General features: G+C 35.7%; 1 long non-coding RNA gene across 1 annotated transcript in view; it reads right to left on the reverse strand.

Moving 5' to 3' along the window:
- LOC107738164 (uncharacterized) overlaps positions 1-15,129 on the reverse strand; it is an 83,913-nt gene extending 68,784 nt beyond the window's left edge. Inside the window, exons 1-2 of the long non-coding RNA XR_001639861.1 lie at positions 15,088-15,129; positions 11,194-11,287 (exon numbers count right to left, since the gene is read on the reverse strand). This is a non-coding gene — a long non-coding RNA (uncharacterized LOC107738164). The remainder of the gene's footprint in view (positions 1-11,193; positions 11,288-15,087) is intronic.
- Between the last annotated feature and the right edge of the window lie 1,999 nt (positions 15,130-17,128).

The raw sequence follows: 17,128 nt of genomic DNA on the forward strand, positions 1-17,128 counted from the left end.
TCCAGTCAAGATTTGGAGAAACTTGTTCATGCCTTTAGCACAAGCAGGGTGGACTATTGTAATGGTCTCCTCTCCGGCCTTCCCAAGAAGAATATTAGACAGCTGCTGCTCATCCAGAACGCTGCTGCTAGAATTCTGACAAGAATCAGAAAATCTGAGCATATCACACCAGTCCTCAGGTCTTTACACTGGCTTCCAGTTATATTTAGGATTGATTTTAAAGTACTTTTACTCGTTTATAAATCACTCAGTGGCCTAGGACCTAAATACATTGCAGATATGCTCACTGAATATAAACCTAACAGTAACAGACCACTCAGATCATTAGGATAGAGTCTGTTAGAAATACCAAGGGTTCAGGCTTTTAGCTATTATGACGCCCGCAGTTGGAACCAGCTTCCAGAAGAGATCAGATGTTCTAAAACATTAGCCACATTTAAATCCAGACTCAAAACTGAGTCTGGGTTTAATCTGTTTAGCTGTGCATTTATTGAATGGGCACTGTGCGACGTCCGAACTGATTGCACTGTATTTTATGTATAATAATTTTCAAATTTTTACTGTTTTAAATTAATTTAAATCATTTTCAAAGTTTTACTTTTTTTTTGTTTTATTATTGTGACTATTTTACTTTCTTTTATGTAAAGCACTTTGAATTACCATCGTGTATGACAAGTGCTATATAAATCAACTTGCCTTGCCTTGCCTTCGACTGAATAGAATTTTGGTATGCGCACCAGCTACAGTTCTAGATGCTTCTGTGCCTCTCGGTCTTTAACCTCGCAGACACAGAACAACACGGTTTGTTTGGTGTCAGTGGCACTATATGCTCTGAATGTAAGCGGTATCACACAGCTGCAGGTGGCTGGTGAGAGGCGAGACGGATGAGGCAGGGGTGTTGGTATGGAGGGTGGGTCCCGCTGTGAGACAGAGGTTAATGAGGTTTGATGCAAACAGGGGTTAGTTTAATGCACACAGCTGCAGATCGCTCTCTATCCGTCCTTCAGTAAGGACACATGCGGCACACAAAAACATGTGAACATAGAAACACACAAGTGAAGGTGGGAATGCAAATCTAACACATCAGTGAAGTAAATCTCTTGTGACAGGAAAATCCACTATGAAGGAAAGAGTGGGAAGATAGAGTCGGATGAGATGTGTTATTATATTTCACTGAAAAGCAAATACATATGTATAAGGTGTTTATGCTGAAATGAATGGCATTAATTAGTTTACAGCAATACAATAAAACTAAATTAGGGAGCGCAATACAATAAAGTGCTTATAGGCATACATTATGTATAGCACATTTGCATAAATTGTATTGAGATCTTACTACTTTGAGCTATATTTGACTCAACAGAAAAAAAATGGTTTTAGGCTTTTTGATTATAAGCATACAAAATGTGCAATAAGCCCTGGCCTGAGATACTGTGCATTACAGTGATTTTACCACAGTAAGCACTGTGTTTCTAAGCATGGTACAATGCTTTAACAGAGTCTTGAGAAGCCAACTGCTTTTCTAAATTGTGCAAAGGCAATTATCTGAAGTACATAAATGTTAGATAATAATAATAATAATAATAATAACAACAATTAGTATTGTTGTTGTTTAAATATTGTTATAATAAATAGTGGAAAAGCAATTTTATAAAATACATGCTAAAAAAATAAATTGTAAAAACAATTGATAAAGTACATAAATGTCCAATAATAATAATAATAATAATAATAATTGTTGTTGTAGTGTAAATAGTGCAACGACAAATTCATAAAATACATATTCAAAAAGACATTTAAATCATGAAATCATGAACTTCATAATTTTAAAAAAACTAACTAACCTCTCTTAAATAACATTCCCAGTCATATTGTACAGACAGACACTACATTATCTTCTCAAGTTAATTGAGTGTGTTTCATAGATGTTAAGGTTTGAGTCTGTCCTCCACTTGACTATCGACAATCTCTTTGCCCATCTCTATCATCATCCTGTCACCAGTGACTCTTTATGAATCTCTTCATCATCACAGTCAGATAAACAAACATCTAAGACGTTCAGTGCCCCTCTTCTTCTCTCTCACTCTCGCCTCGGGGAAGGACAAATAAAATATAAAAATAAGCATGCTTAACAGGCATAAACACCAGTATTGATTTGTCTTTTTCCTTCAACGCCCTCTTTTCTCTTTCTTCAAAGCTTTTTTCCTTCTTGTAAACAATTTATTTTACCCATTCTCTTTTTCACAACAGCGTAACATGTATTTCTGTCTCTCTTGAAATACTGTACAATGCTGCTGTGATAAAATTGACATTTCCGTGTCTGTTTATCAAGAGTGCAGAGTAAGTAGTAATATTCTGTAGCTGACAATTTTATTCAAAGCTACAATTACTGTATTTCTTACACGAAAAACACCCCATGAAAGGACCTGGGCTTAAGTGTCTGGCATAAGGGCACAATGACAGTGTAATAAGACCAGATCTTTATTCCCTCCAGCAAAGCCCCCAAAAGAAAAAGTCATACCTGAGACTGCTCTCAGTTTTGTCATGCCAAATGAATGTAATTTTAATAATAATAATTGTTGTTGTAGTGTAAATAGTGCAACGACAAATTCATAAAATACATATTCAAAAAGACATTTAAATCATGAAATCATGAACTTCATAATTTAAAAAAAACTAACTAACCTCTCTTAAATAACATTCCCAGTCATATTGTACAGACAGACACTACATTATCTTCTCAAGTTAATTGAGTGTGTTTCATAGATGTTAAGGTTTGAGTCTGTCCTCCACTTGACTATCGACAATCTCTTTGCCCATCTCTATCATCATCCTGTCACCAGTGACTCTTTATGAATCTCTTCATCATCACAGTCAGATAAACAAACATCTAAGACGTTCAGTGCCCCTCTTCTTCTCTCTCACTCTCGCCTCGGGGAAGGACAAATAAAATATAAAAATAAGCATGCTTAACAGGCATAAACACCAGTATTGATTTGTCTTTTTCCTTCAACGCCCTCTTTTCTCTTTCTTCAAAGCTTTTTTCCTTCTTGTAAACAATTTATTTTACCCATTCTCTTTTTCACAACAGCGTAACATGTATTTCTGTCTCTCTTGAAATACTGTACAATGCTGCTGTGATAAAATTGACATTTCCGTGTCTGTTTATCAAGAGTGCAGAGTAAGTAGTAATATTCTGTAGCTGACAATTTTATTCAAAGCTACAATTACTGTATTTCTTACACGAAAAACACCCCATGAAAGGACCTGGGCTTAAGTGTCTGGCATAAGGGCACAATGACAGTGTAATAAAACCAGATCTTTATTCCCTCCAGCAAAGCCCCCAAAAGAAAAAGTCATACCTGAGACTGCTCTCAGTTTTGTCATGCCAAATGAATGTAATTTGTTCACATAAAGTTATTCAAATTGCCATTGCAACCACTTAATCATTTTAGCAGAGACATAAAGGTGATGCAAGGGAATCTCAAATGTTTTGCATTTCATTATTTGTCTTTCTATCGCTCGTTAATGGAACCGTTATGAATTTACATGAGACATCAGAAACAAATTAAGGTAAAATATGTTCAGCTCACAGCACTATTATCCAGTGAGCATAAAACAGCAAAATATCACACACACACACACATATATCAAGCTAATGAAATTTTTTGACCTTCAATTTTAAATCTAACACTAACAAACTTTTCTGCATTTCTATATCTTAATTAAGACTATGTTTATTAGGCTGGACTGATATTTGGGATTTGTACTCTCCATTTCAAATAGGCTCTCAGGAACCGGTGTGGCGGTTGTTTCCCTGGTCTTTGTTCTGCTCTACCATCTAGTGGAGTGTCATGGCAGAGCACACAGCAGACATCCTTCTGCATTATCACACTCTTTACAGTGTTTTTTTATTGGTTTGTTACTATTTTCACAAGGTGTACATTTTCAAAACTCTTAGTACAAAACTTTAAACTGATTACACTTGTAACACGGCTGGTCATTCTTTTAAAACCTGATCTCATGATTTCATTGTAGTTGCGCATATTTTCATTACACATAATCATTGTTTCAAAACACAAGGTCATTGTGATATGTATTGAGAACATTTGAATTAATCACCTAAACACAACAGTAAGATCTTCTTTCAATTTAGTACTTTTAACAATCAGTTCATTCAAGAGCAAACAATGCAAGATTCATGTTTCAAATCACCTTTGTTGCTGAAAAAATTACAGTAATACAGGCAATAATTGGCATGTTAGAAAATACACTTACATTACCTAACTTGCATATTAAAAAAAACTAACTAACCTCTCTTAAATAACATTCCCAGTCATATTGTACAGACAGACACTACATTATCTTCTCAAGTTAATTGAGTGTGTTTCATAGATGTTAAGGTTTGAGTCTGTCCTCCACTTGACTATCGACAATCTCTTTGCCCATCTCTATCATCATCCTGTCACCAGTGACTCTTTATGAATCTCTTCATCATCACAGTCAGATAAACAAACATCTAAGACGTTCAGTGCCCCTCTTCTTCTCTCTCACTCTCGCCTCGGGGAAGGACAAATAAAATATAAAAATAAGCATGCTTAACAGGCATAAACACCAGTATTGATTTGTCTTTTTCCTTCAACGCCCTCTTTTCTCTTTCTTCAAAGCTTTTTTCCTTCTTGTAAACAATTTATTTTACCCATTCTCTTTTTCACAACAGCGTAACATGTATTTCTGTCTCTCTTGAAATACTGTACAATGCTGCTGTGATAAAATTGACATTTCCGTGTCTGTTTATCAAGAGTGCAGAGTAAGTAGTAATATTCTGTAGCTGACAATTTTATTCAAAGCTACAATTACTGTATTTCTTACACGAAAAACACCCCATGAAAGGACCTGGGCTTAAGTGTCTGGCATAAGGGCACAATGACAGTGTAATAAGACCAGATCTTTATTCCCTCCAGCAAAGCCCCCAAAAGAAAAAGTCATACCTGAGACTGCTCTCAGTTTTGTCATGCCAAATGAATGTAATTTGTTCACATAAAGTTATTCAAATTGCCATTGCAACCACTTAATCATTTTAGCAGAGACATAAAGGTGATGCAAGGGAATCTCAAATGTTTTGCATTTCATTATTTGTCTTTCTATCGCTCGTTAATGGAACCGTTATGAATTTACATGAGACATCAGAAACAAATTAAGGTAAAATATGTTCAGCTCACAGCACTATTATCCAGTGAGCATAAAACAGCAAAATATCACACACACACACACATATATCAAGCTAATGAAATTTTTTGACCTTCAATTTTAAATCTAACACTAACAAACTTTTCTGCATTTCTATATCTTAATTAAGACTATGTTTATTAGGCTGGACTGATATTTGGGATTTGTACTCTCCATTTCAAATAGGCTCTCAGGAACCGGTGTGGCGGTTGTTTCCCTGGTCTTTGTTCTGCTCTACCATCTAGTGGAGTGTCATGGCAGAGCACACAGCAAGACATCCTTCTGCATTATCACACTCTTTACAGTGTTTTTTTATTGGTTTGTTACTATTTTCACAAGGTGTACATTTTCAAAACTCTTAGTACAAAACTTTAAACTGATTACACTTGTAACACGGCTGGTCATTCTTTTAAAACCTGATCTCATGATTTCATTGTAGTTGCGCATATTTTTATTACACATAATCATTGTTTCAAAACACAAGGTCATTGTGATATGTATTGAGAACATTTGAATTAATCACCTAAACACAACAGTAAGATCTTCTTTCAATTTAGTACTTTTAACAATCAGTTCATTCAAGAGCAAACAATGCAAGATTCATGTTTCAAATCACCTTTGTTGCTGAAAAAATTACAGTAATACAGGCAATAATTGGCATGTTAGAAAATACACTTACATTACCTAACTTGCATATCTCACATAAAATCAATAATATTTTGTAAAAGTATTTATCCAGTGTGTTATCAAAAGGTGTGATGAAGGTATGACATGGCCATAAGGTTTTGTGCTAGAACAAAGTTTACTGTCAATGCAGTAAATGTCCTCATTGTGTCATATAACTGAATCTATATTCTAGCTGAATTTTTCAGATGAAGGGTGAGTTATAATAATGTGCAGTCTTTACCACAGTAATGTTTCAATATACAGTATCACATGGCAAAATGTAATGTAAAATGCTGTATTTGATGCCATCTGTCTCCCTTCTGATACATCTCTGATCAGTTCCTCTCCCTTGTGTCCTGCTGTATGTTCACAAATAGCAAAACACACGGTTTTACAAACATTCCATAGGAGTAATGGGTTTTATACTGTCTCCCCCTACACTAACCCTACTCCTAAATAGCCTTACAAAAATAAAAATAAACATTCTCATTGGATCCAAAAAAAGGACAATGATTTCAGATATTGCCATCTTTGTGGGGACATTTTGTCCCCATAAAATAGGGTTTAGCTGAACCACACACACACCCTTACAAAATAGTGGTTATCATCTTAGATAAATCACTAGTGTCAAAATAATTCAGTGCATTTGGTTATCCCTAAATTGCAATCACATTCTATAGAAACTAAATATTTATTGAATCTATATCTATAGATGCACCAAATGATTCACTGATTAACCATTAAGATGAGTTAGATTAAATAATAGAAAAAATGTATTACACTGAATGAGAAGTCATGCAAATGAAAAGTTTGATTGTAAAAGCTTTATGAAAGGCAGTTACTGTGAATGAAACTTTCCTATCATTATGGTGACATTCCATAGGAGTAATGGGTTTTATACTGTCTCCCCCTACACTAACCCTACTCCTAAATAGCCTTACAAAAATAAAAATAAAAATTCTCATTGGATCCAAAAAAAGGACAATGATTTCAGATATTGCCATCTTTGTGGGGACATTTTGTCCCCATAAAATAGGGTTTCGCTGAACCACACACACACTTACAAAATAGTGGTTATCATCTTAGATAAATCACATTTTGTGTAAAAATAATTCATTGCATTCGTTTATCCCTAAATTGCAATCGCGTTCTATAGAAACTATATATCTATTGAATCTATATCTATAGATGCACCAAATGATTCACTGATTAACCATTAAGATGACTTAGATTAAATAATAGAAAAAATGTATTAAACTGAATGAGAAGTCATGCAAGTGAAAAGTTTGATTGTAAAAGCTTTATGAAAGGCAGTTACTGTCAAAATGAAACATTTATATAGATGAAACACTTATTTTGTGTAGTGAAAAGGATATTTTGTGATTGTGTGTATTGTACTAAAACAATTGAAAATATGCTGAAATGTTTGAAAAAAGTGCACTTTTGATGATTTTTTGCGAGATTAGTACTAAGAGTTTTGAAAATGTACCACTTGCTTGTGAAAATGGTACCAAACCAATTTTAAAAAGTTGTAATCACTACAAACCCACAGACCAGGACTGCAGCAGGACTGAAGAGGTCACATCTTTCATTACATCAGTGCAGCTTACAAAAATAAAGCACTTTAGCATACAAACTAATGACTGAAATGTCTGAAACTTTCCATCTTTGAAAAATCATTAATTTATTTGAGATGACAAACAGATTTAATGTTAAACTCTTAACATTATTTATATAGTTGCTGGTGAAACGTTGAAGTTGAAAGACTGAAGTTTTTTTTGTAAAACATACCAAAATAATTTAAAATAGTTTTTAAATTTACAACTTAGAAAGGATTACAGAGTTTTAACATAAACTCTTAAACTTAGCGTGATGCCTATTTGTAGTGAGATGTAAATGAAACAGGTAAAAGATGATGAAAGATGATGATAGATAGATAGATAGATAGATAGATTTACATTAATGATTTAAAAATAATGAGTTAAAAATATATGAGATTGACACTAGTTGGATTTACTGATCATAAATACCTGGTTATTGCATATATAAAACACATTCGGGTTATTAGTTCTATTACAGAAATCGTACTTAATTATTAATGTTAAAACTGTGTAATCCAAATCGATACAAATGTTATATGCAATTAAATTATCATTAAACCAATTATTATTAATTATTAAACCAAATACATTAAACTAAGTACACTTATTTATTTATTAATTCATTCATTCATTAATTCATTCATATATGGCAAATACAGTTCACTCATAAAAATAAAGGTGCTTCACGATGCCATAGAAGAACCTTTTTTGTCTAAATGGTTCCATAAAGAACCTTTAACATCTGAAGAACCTTTCTGTTTCAGAAAAGGTTCTTTGTGGCGAAAGGTTCTTCAGATGATAAAAAGGTAAGAAAGAGATGGTTCTTTAAAGAACCTTTGACTGAATGGTTCTTTGTGGAACAAAAAATGGTTCTTCTATGGCATCACTGTGAAGAACCTTTTGAAGCACCTTTATTTTTAAGAGTGTATGCATCACATTAAGTTTATTAGTGTTAAAACTGTGTAATCCAAATTGATACAAAATTGTATCTAATTGAATTATTAAACCAATTATTATTAATTATCAAACCAAATATATTAAGTTAAATTTAAACTAAATACATTAAGTACAGTAAATTATTCATTTATTTATAATACATTTAAAAAATAAATGTATTTCACCACATAATATTAAGGCATCTTGCACAAGAAGGCTAAATTAACTTCCACAATCAGCCACCAGAGGGCAATAGAAGAACCGGAATAAGAATGAAGATGATTTTGTTCCAGAAATAAAAAATAAAAAAAATAATAAAAAATTCTCTTATTCTCCTTTCTCTAGGTCTCTCTAAACCAATGCTTCTCAATCTGCATGTCACAATCTAAAACTAGATTAGATGTCTGTCCTGACAGCAAATACAATCCCAATGTTAAATGTAAATAATAAAATGAAATATATATATGTATATATATTTTTTTTTTTTCACAGTGAAAGAAAGAAGAAAACTCCCATACCTTCTACAGATGTTAAAGATTGTGCGGCCAATCAAGCTCTACAGTAATTTGGCGCAAATTCATGTGTCACAAGTCAAATTAGGCAGACGCCAGCACAGACAGGCTGCATGATGTGTCCTAAATACGCTTCACTTGCTGCAGGGATAAACATGGCTTGTGCCACAATGTGTTTTGCGCAGTGAATTATTGACTGCTGAGAACACAAAAACAGATATTTTATTTACTTTTGTGCGATAAACAAATCTGATACTTGATGTCCAGTATAAAAATCGGTGTCCTGAAGCAAAACTAGTTGACAGCCACTGGCCTGAACCACCTCCTACCATCCAACATGAAAACAAATGACTGAGCTTGAGGGAACCTTTCTGTCTTTTCCCATCTGTGTCCCTGTCTAGCCCTTCCTCTTAGTGGTCCTCCTTCTCTTACTGTTTCTCTCTGACTGTCACTGTGAGTTAGCATCTTCATCTTCATCTGCCTCTTACTGTGTATCATACTGTCTCACTGTTTATCTCTATTCATAATCCATGTCTCTGTTCAAGCGGTTTGTGTTATATCTAAGGATATGCCACATGAAACTGTAATTTAGCTGTAATATCAAGGATCTGCCATTCATGTTTATGTATGTGACTATGTAGTCTGAGGGTGTATGTGATTTTTCTTGTTTAATTGACCTAAATCTGACAAAACCTTCATCTGGGGAAATCTGTGAATGTTCTTGTTTGGAAAAATAAATATTTTATAAATTGACTAATGTTTTTTATTTTTCTTTAATGTTTTATGTTTAAAAAAAATTATATATATATATAAATCTATATAATAAAAACAAGTAACCAGCTAAGACCAGCAATCTACTGGGGTTGGGTTTATAAAATATAACTGCATTGCCGTTCAAATGTTTGTGGTTGATAAGACTGATCCCCAGTAATACTGCTTATTATGTATTATATAATACAGCAATATTAATACAAATGAAACCGTATATAAATTTGAATATATTATAAAATGCAGTTTATTCCAGTAATATCAAAGCTGAATTTTCAGCATAATTTCTTCAGTCTTCAGTGTTACATGATACTTCAGAAATCATTCTAATATTCTGATTTGCTGCTGAAGAAACATTTATTATTATTATTATTAATAATAATGTTGAAAACAGTTGTGTTGCTTAATATTTTTGTGGAAACCATGATTTTTTAAGGTTTCTTGAATAGAAACATGGATATATACATTTTTATCCATATTGGCTAGTCTTACCTTATACTTCATATTACTTGTGGATCATTGTGATGTTCATATCAGCTGTTTGGACTCTCATTCTGACGGCACCCATTCACTGCAGAGGATCTATTGGTAAGCAAATGATGTACATTGCTAAATTTCTCTAAAACTGTTCAGAGGAAGAAAAACTCACCTACATCTTGGATGGCCTGAAGGTGTGTAAATTTTCAGCAAACACTCATTTTTGGGTGAACTATTCCTTTAATGTGTCATTGCCGAGTAAGTATTAATTTTTAACAGAATTTTAACAGAATAAGTGGCATGGTTTCATTTACATGAATAAATATGTGTGGGTGTGTCATCTCTTATGTTTCTCTTTAAATGAATAATAGTTCATTCTCAGTTCACTCTCTCTTGTGATGTGTGTCTTCATTTTAGAGCTGATGTGTGTAATTGTTTCGATGTTAAAATACTTTCTCCGCACCCAGCATAATGTGTAGAGACAGCTATAAATAAGCCATTTTTAGGGACAAATATAAGTCAGTCATTCGTAGGTTGATTTTCCTGAAGCATGTAAACACTGTCTTTTTCAAAACATTGTTATGTTTCCTTAAGAGGCCCAACAGAACAACTCTATGACAGATGAGTGGAAACCTGTATGAACACAATCATTATTCTTCAGCTTATCAGTTCAGTTCGATGGCGCTAGTGAATAACACACCGCAGCTCCAAACTCCTTGAGGACAATGTGAGCCACACAACACAAAGTCGCATAAAGATGGAAGAATGTCCTATTAGCCTGATAAAAGACTGCAGTGATTGAATGCAGTGCTACAAATCAAAACCATACAGAGTCTCCCAGGACACATGCCATTATTAGCCAAGGGTAGAGAAAGAAAAGGCATTCACGCGAGCTGACAAAGACGTAATGCTAAAAATGAAAAAGACTGACCCTGATCTCCTATGCAGTACTTTTTATCTCTGTTGTACAAAATTCCTTGTCTGAAGCTAGTGTTTTGTCTTACCCGCTGCCCTCCGCAGGGAGTTCACACGAGAGGACAGATCAAGGGCTTCATTTACAATAGCAGTGCTGCCAAGGCAAATGGGTAGATAACTTACCTGTGTGGCCCAAGGAGAGGAGCGGAGGAGTCCCACATCAGCATTGTCCAGGTCCAGAAAGGTTTTGAAAAGGATGTCAAGGAGGAGGACATTACCAGCATGGAAAAAAAAAACAGAGAAAATTTTACATTACAATACTGGGTTTCACTTTATTTTGATGGTCCCTTTAACACATTCTGTTGACTATAAGTAACATTGCACCTACATGTCTACTAACTCTCATTAGAGTATTAGTAGAGTATTAGTAGACTGGTAGGGTTAGGGTTAGAATAAGTTGACATGTACTTGCAACGTTACTTATAGTCAGTAGAATGTTTGTTGGGAGACCATAACAATAAAGAGTTAGCAGATATTAAGCAAACCGTCTACTAATACTCTGATGAGAGTTAGTAGACATGTAGGTGCAACATTGCTTATTGTCAACAAAATGTTCAAAAGGGACCATCAAAATAAAGTGTTACCCAATACTGTACTCACTGATACTTCAAAATGTATTCAAGTACTCAAGTTAAAATGTACTCTTGTTAAATGATTTTCTAAGACTGTCCATATGTTTCAACCTTTTGATAATATATTTAATGTGTGATATTCAGTATTGATATACATACATATTTAAAGGGATAGTTCACCTAAAAATGTAAATTCTGTCATTAATTACGCACCCTCATGTCGTTCCAAATCCATAATACCTTCATTCATCTTCAGAACACAAATTAAGATATTTTTGATGAAATCCGAGAGCTTTCTGACCCTGCATAGACAGCAATGCAACTGACACGTTCAAGACCCAGAAAGGTAGTAAGAACATCATTAAAAATAGTCCATGTGACATCAGTGGTTCAACCTTAATTTTATGAAGCTAAACGAGAATACTTGTGCACAAAGAAAACAAAAATAACGACTTCATTCAACAATTTCAGTTGTGTTGCTGTCTATGGAGGGTCAGAAAGCTCTTGGATTTCTTTAAAAATATCTTAATTTGTGTTCCGAAGATGAACGAAGGTCTTACAGATTTGGAACGACATGATAGTAGAACATAGAAGGGTGATTATTTAAAGAAGTACAACCCTTAAATCAAGGTAAGACAAGGGAAAATTAGATATAAATGAAATATATAATAAAATATATAATATTCATTAATATCTATCAAAATATAAAAAAACAGTAAGGTTAATATTAAGCGATATATACCTACATAAAATTTTCTAATGTTTTTATTATCATGTTTAATTTATGCATTATATATACTGCATTTAAACTATCATTGAAATGTTTGTGGTCAGTATATATATATATATATATATATATATATATTTGTTTTGTTTTTTGTTTTGTTTTTTCAAAGTTCAATTCAGCAAGGATGCATTAAATTTATCAAAAGTGTAGTAAAGACATTTATAATGTTACAACAGATTTCTGTTTCTAATAAATCTAATTTTGACCTTTCTAATTATCAAAGAAAATTTGATTTAGATGTATTATTTTATTTTATGTTTTCAGAAGAGTACCTATATAAGACAGATAGATAGATAGATAGATAGATAGATAGATAGATAGATAGATATGATTTAAACATTTCATGTATATCTTTTTCCAAGCTCACTGCATCAGATACAAAGATTAACATTGACCATAATAATCAGGGCTTGAACCTCAGCTGTTAATCACTGCAGGATGAAAAGTGACACAGAACCAGCAAGGTCAAAGCAATAGTGGGTAAAAGTGTTTAGGATGACAGAACGACAGCAAAATTCTGCATTGAATGATTGTTAAAAATTAAAGACATCTAGAAATAGACACATCCCTACTTAATTTTCTTTGAGCGATAACAGAAACATTGATTGAACACACACTCACTCACTAAAATCAATGGAGAGGTGAGAGACAGACACACCTTCTAAATCCCTCATTCAGCTTTGATTTGCACCCTCATCCTCCTCTCCATCCGTCAGCTCACCTCCAAACGCTAATGTGGTCATTGACACTCATGAGGTCCCTGTGCGGGCGCTAGCTTAGCACATTCACACTCATTTGTGCTGACGTTCCCTCTGATCAACTGCTAGAAATGATCACACACGGTAGCGAATGATCAAAGCCCTGCTGGTTTGATATTGTCATGTATAATAAACATGATCCGTCTCAGGAGGTCGGCCTCTTGTTCTACAGCTCATATTTGCTGTGATGTATAAAAAAGTACTACATTGCACTCCTGCTATTCTGTGAAGAGCTCTTTGTTCTGCGGTTGAGTTTAAAAAGTCAGTTTATAAAGGGCAAAACTCAGAATTCGGATCATTTTCAGTTTGGAATTTGAACTGCATTCAAACTTCCTGCTATTTCCACTCAACTTCAGCTTACATGCCTTACAGATGAATTTAAGCTGGAATAACTTTTTTTTATTATTATTTTAACTTATTATTTAATGTGGAATAATTTTATACTATATTTAATATTAATCAATTGCACTAGAATTAATATTAATTAATATTACATGTATTATTGAATTTACATTACAGTTTTAATTAAAGTTATATTCTATTTCATTACTGTACCTTAAAATTCAATTTTATTAAGCATATTACAGTAAACACTACCATTCAAATGTTTTGGGGTGAGTAAGATTTTTATGCATTTATTTATTTATTTATTTAAGAAACTAATACTTTTATTTAGAAAGGAAGCTTCAAGTTTTTAAAAATGAGAGTAAATTGTTACAAAAATTTTTTTTTTTAAATAAATACTGCTGGAAATTCAGCTTTAACACCAAAAGGAAAAAATATCAAATTTAAAATTGTAATAATATTTCACAATATTACTGTTTTTCTGATTAAATAAGTGCAGCCTTGGTGAACATAAGAGACAAAAACTTGTGAAATCTGGGGAAAAAAAGTGAAATGTCCATCTGCTGCCATTGACGTCAGAGCTCAGGATAGTCACTACTAGTGCCAGTTTAGGAGCCATCAGTCAATCATTCTCATGATTTTTCATGCGTCTCAATGATTGCCTCAAAATTGTTGATTTTATATTGTGTCTTTCCTGACTTTCCTGTCAGCACCAGAGCACCTGCCACTGAGATGAATGTGAATGCTAATGGATAGCTCTCTACTCTCCCATCAGCACACCTAGATATTATGAGTGAAGTCCGACAGACATGTTTGTGTCGCATTAAATGACTGACAGATTCAAACAGCTGATTCACAATATAAATGCTTGGAGCCATGTCTATGTTGGAGGAACAGCGTCTAGTAAGGGTCTCTCAGTCTCGCTTTGTTAGAGCAGAATCCCACGAGACCCTCAAAAGACAGGCAGCAGGGATTTAACCATTCCTCTGAAGGCAGGAGACTGCTAAACTGCTTTCTACCGCATAAGAAAGTGAAAGCTCTCATGGGAGGAAAGGCCTGCCAACCAGGCTGTGCATGTGTGCCAGGGAGGAAGGGAAGAAGGGAAAGGCAGAAAGAGGTAGAAAGAAATAGAGAGAACAAGGTATTAGTGAGAATTTGAAAATGTACATTTAGGAGACGTTCCATCTGCTCGGGCGTAAGTGATGATGGATCAGTCAAGTTACTGGCAAAGCATTAAGCTAAACTTTACTGATGAAGGTTTTTTTGTTTTTTGTTTTTTTCAACGTTTCACATTAAAGTTTGGTACTACAATATTTGAAGCACCACCTGTGTTTCTGAGTGTTTGATTTACTGTATGTCTAGTTTTAATCAAACACAATGGCTAATCAAATTCTTGGCGTTACTTGAAAATAACAGGCACGTGTATGTGAGTAAACTGATCAAAGTTTGGCTCGTTCGTACCTGCTGGCAGACACCTGCAAAAAGCATGTTTCTCTGTTGACAGTAGGGCTGCACGATAAATCGCATGCGATATTTAACGCGCATCTTGTCAGAAAGCCGGTTCTGTAATCAGCGGTAAATCTCCATCACGTGCGTGCTTTCACATTGAGCAGCATTAACTACACAGAGCCGTTGTTCACTGACGAGCTGCGCAAAAAATCGCGCGAATATGAACGTGGTTCTATTCAAAAGTGGCTGTGTAATGATGAAATATTTACACAGCCACTTTTGAATAGCTGTCAACAATATTTCGTCCTCCAAACGAAGGATGCTTCTTTCTAAAATGTAAAGGCAGATATAACTTCTTATGTATAGATATTGTACTTAAAACAGTGGTCTCAAACTCAATTCCTGGAGGGCCACAGCTCTGCAGAGTTTAGCTGCAACCAGCTCCAAATCACACCTGCTTGGAAGTTTCGAGTAATCCTGAAGAGCTTGATTAGCTGGATCAGGTGTGTTTGATCAGGTGTGGGCCCTCCAGAAAGAACAATGCTAAATGCAAAAAATAAAATGCAACCATAGACTTACATCATGCATGATCAAAGTGATGCTTGATTTGATGTATGTCTCCTGCTCATACTATCTCTATTCTGGCTATGTGGTTAATATTCAATGTGCTTAAAATATTTTGTCATGTCAAACTGAGTCCAATCCTCTCTCAACAGACAGCAAGAGGCTATATACAAATAAAAAGATTTCCTCTTACATTATACTGAACAAACTTTTTACGACTACTATAACCAGGGCCGTTTTAACCATTGGGCTAGGCGGGGCTGAAGCCCCGGGGCCCAGTGCGGTCTTAATGCGGCCCTGACTATAACCTCTTTAAAAGTTGAGTCTGAAAGCACTGTTAGTTCCTTTTCAGGAACTCGAGCTGCGTCGGAGAACGCTTTGGGAACACCTTCTGTGACCACACTCTGAATCACATGTGAAATCAGTCAAATAGCTGGGCGAGACGTCAAAAACAGCTGACGTAATGACCAGGAAGCTATAAAAGCATGTGTGGCGGAGCCGGCGTCAGCTTTCTGTCATTCAGCAAAGCGCTCTGTGTGTGTCGGTCAAAACTCTAAGTTTGTGGGTCTTATTTATTGTTGTCTGTCAAAAAAGTGCAACTATAAGCTCCACTATGTCTAAAGCTCATGCTAAGACAAAGCATTCAAAGGGCGAGAGCAAGCCACGTTATAGACTGTGTGTTCCTCCCTGCCCACGCTACATCACGGGTGGGGATACACACAGTCTGTGCGTGGTTTGCTTGGGAGCGGAGCACGCAGAGTCGGCTCTCGAGGGGGGCGGCTGCCCGCATTGCGAGCGTCTCCCACTGCACACACTTCGCTCCCGGAGGGCTCTTTGAGGAGGGAGCCTTCGCCAGCGTTCCTCGTGGTGCTGGTCCCGCTTCCGTCGAGGTGGAGTGGCGGCTGCATTCGTGGGGTTCGCAGTTGGATCTGGTGGAGGGAATGGAGACAGGCGAGGCCCTATCTCCTTCATCACCCACCAGATCCAGCGCCCGATCTCTGGGTTCGGAAGCCCGTTCTGCAGCTACTTCCTCCCGGGGTGAGGGCTCGACGCTCCACCTGTCTTCCTCCGAGGAGGTTGACGTGGAGGGCGCCGAAGAGGTTTCGCCCCCTCAATCGCCCCAGTATGAGGAGCTAGTGGAGGTGCTTACTCGCACCGTGGCCAAGTTAAAGATTGATTGGCCCGCTGAGAAGCAGGCCGAGCCGCAGCGAAGCAAGTTAGATGAACGCTTCCTGCGCGCGAGGCCACCACCTTCATGCCGGAGCCTGCTATTTTTCCCTGACCTTCACACTGAGGTGTGCTTAGCTCTGATAATATCGCAGAGTTAAGGAGAACCGCTGATCTCTCTCTCCGCGCCACCAAGGAGACCGCCCGCGCCATTGGGCGGTCCATGGCAGCTATAGTGGCAGCAGAGAGGCATTTGTGGTTGACCCTGTTTGACATGAAAGAGAAAGACAGGGTCTTCCTCCTCGACGCCCCGCTTGCGCCT

Source organism: Sinocyclocheilus rhinocerous, unplaced genomic scaffold (assembly GCF_001515625.1).
Source record: "Sinocyclocheilus rhinocerous isolate Xijiao unplaced genomic scaffold, SAMN03320098_v1.1 scaffold461, whole genome shotgun sequence".
Taxonomy (NCBI): Eukaryota; Metazoa; Chordata; class Actinopteri; order Cypriniformes; family Cyprinidae; genus Sinocyclocheilus; species Sinocyclocheilus rhinocerous.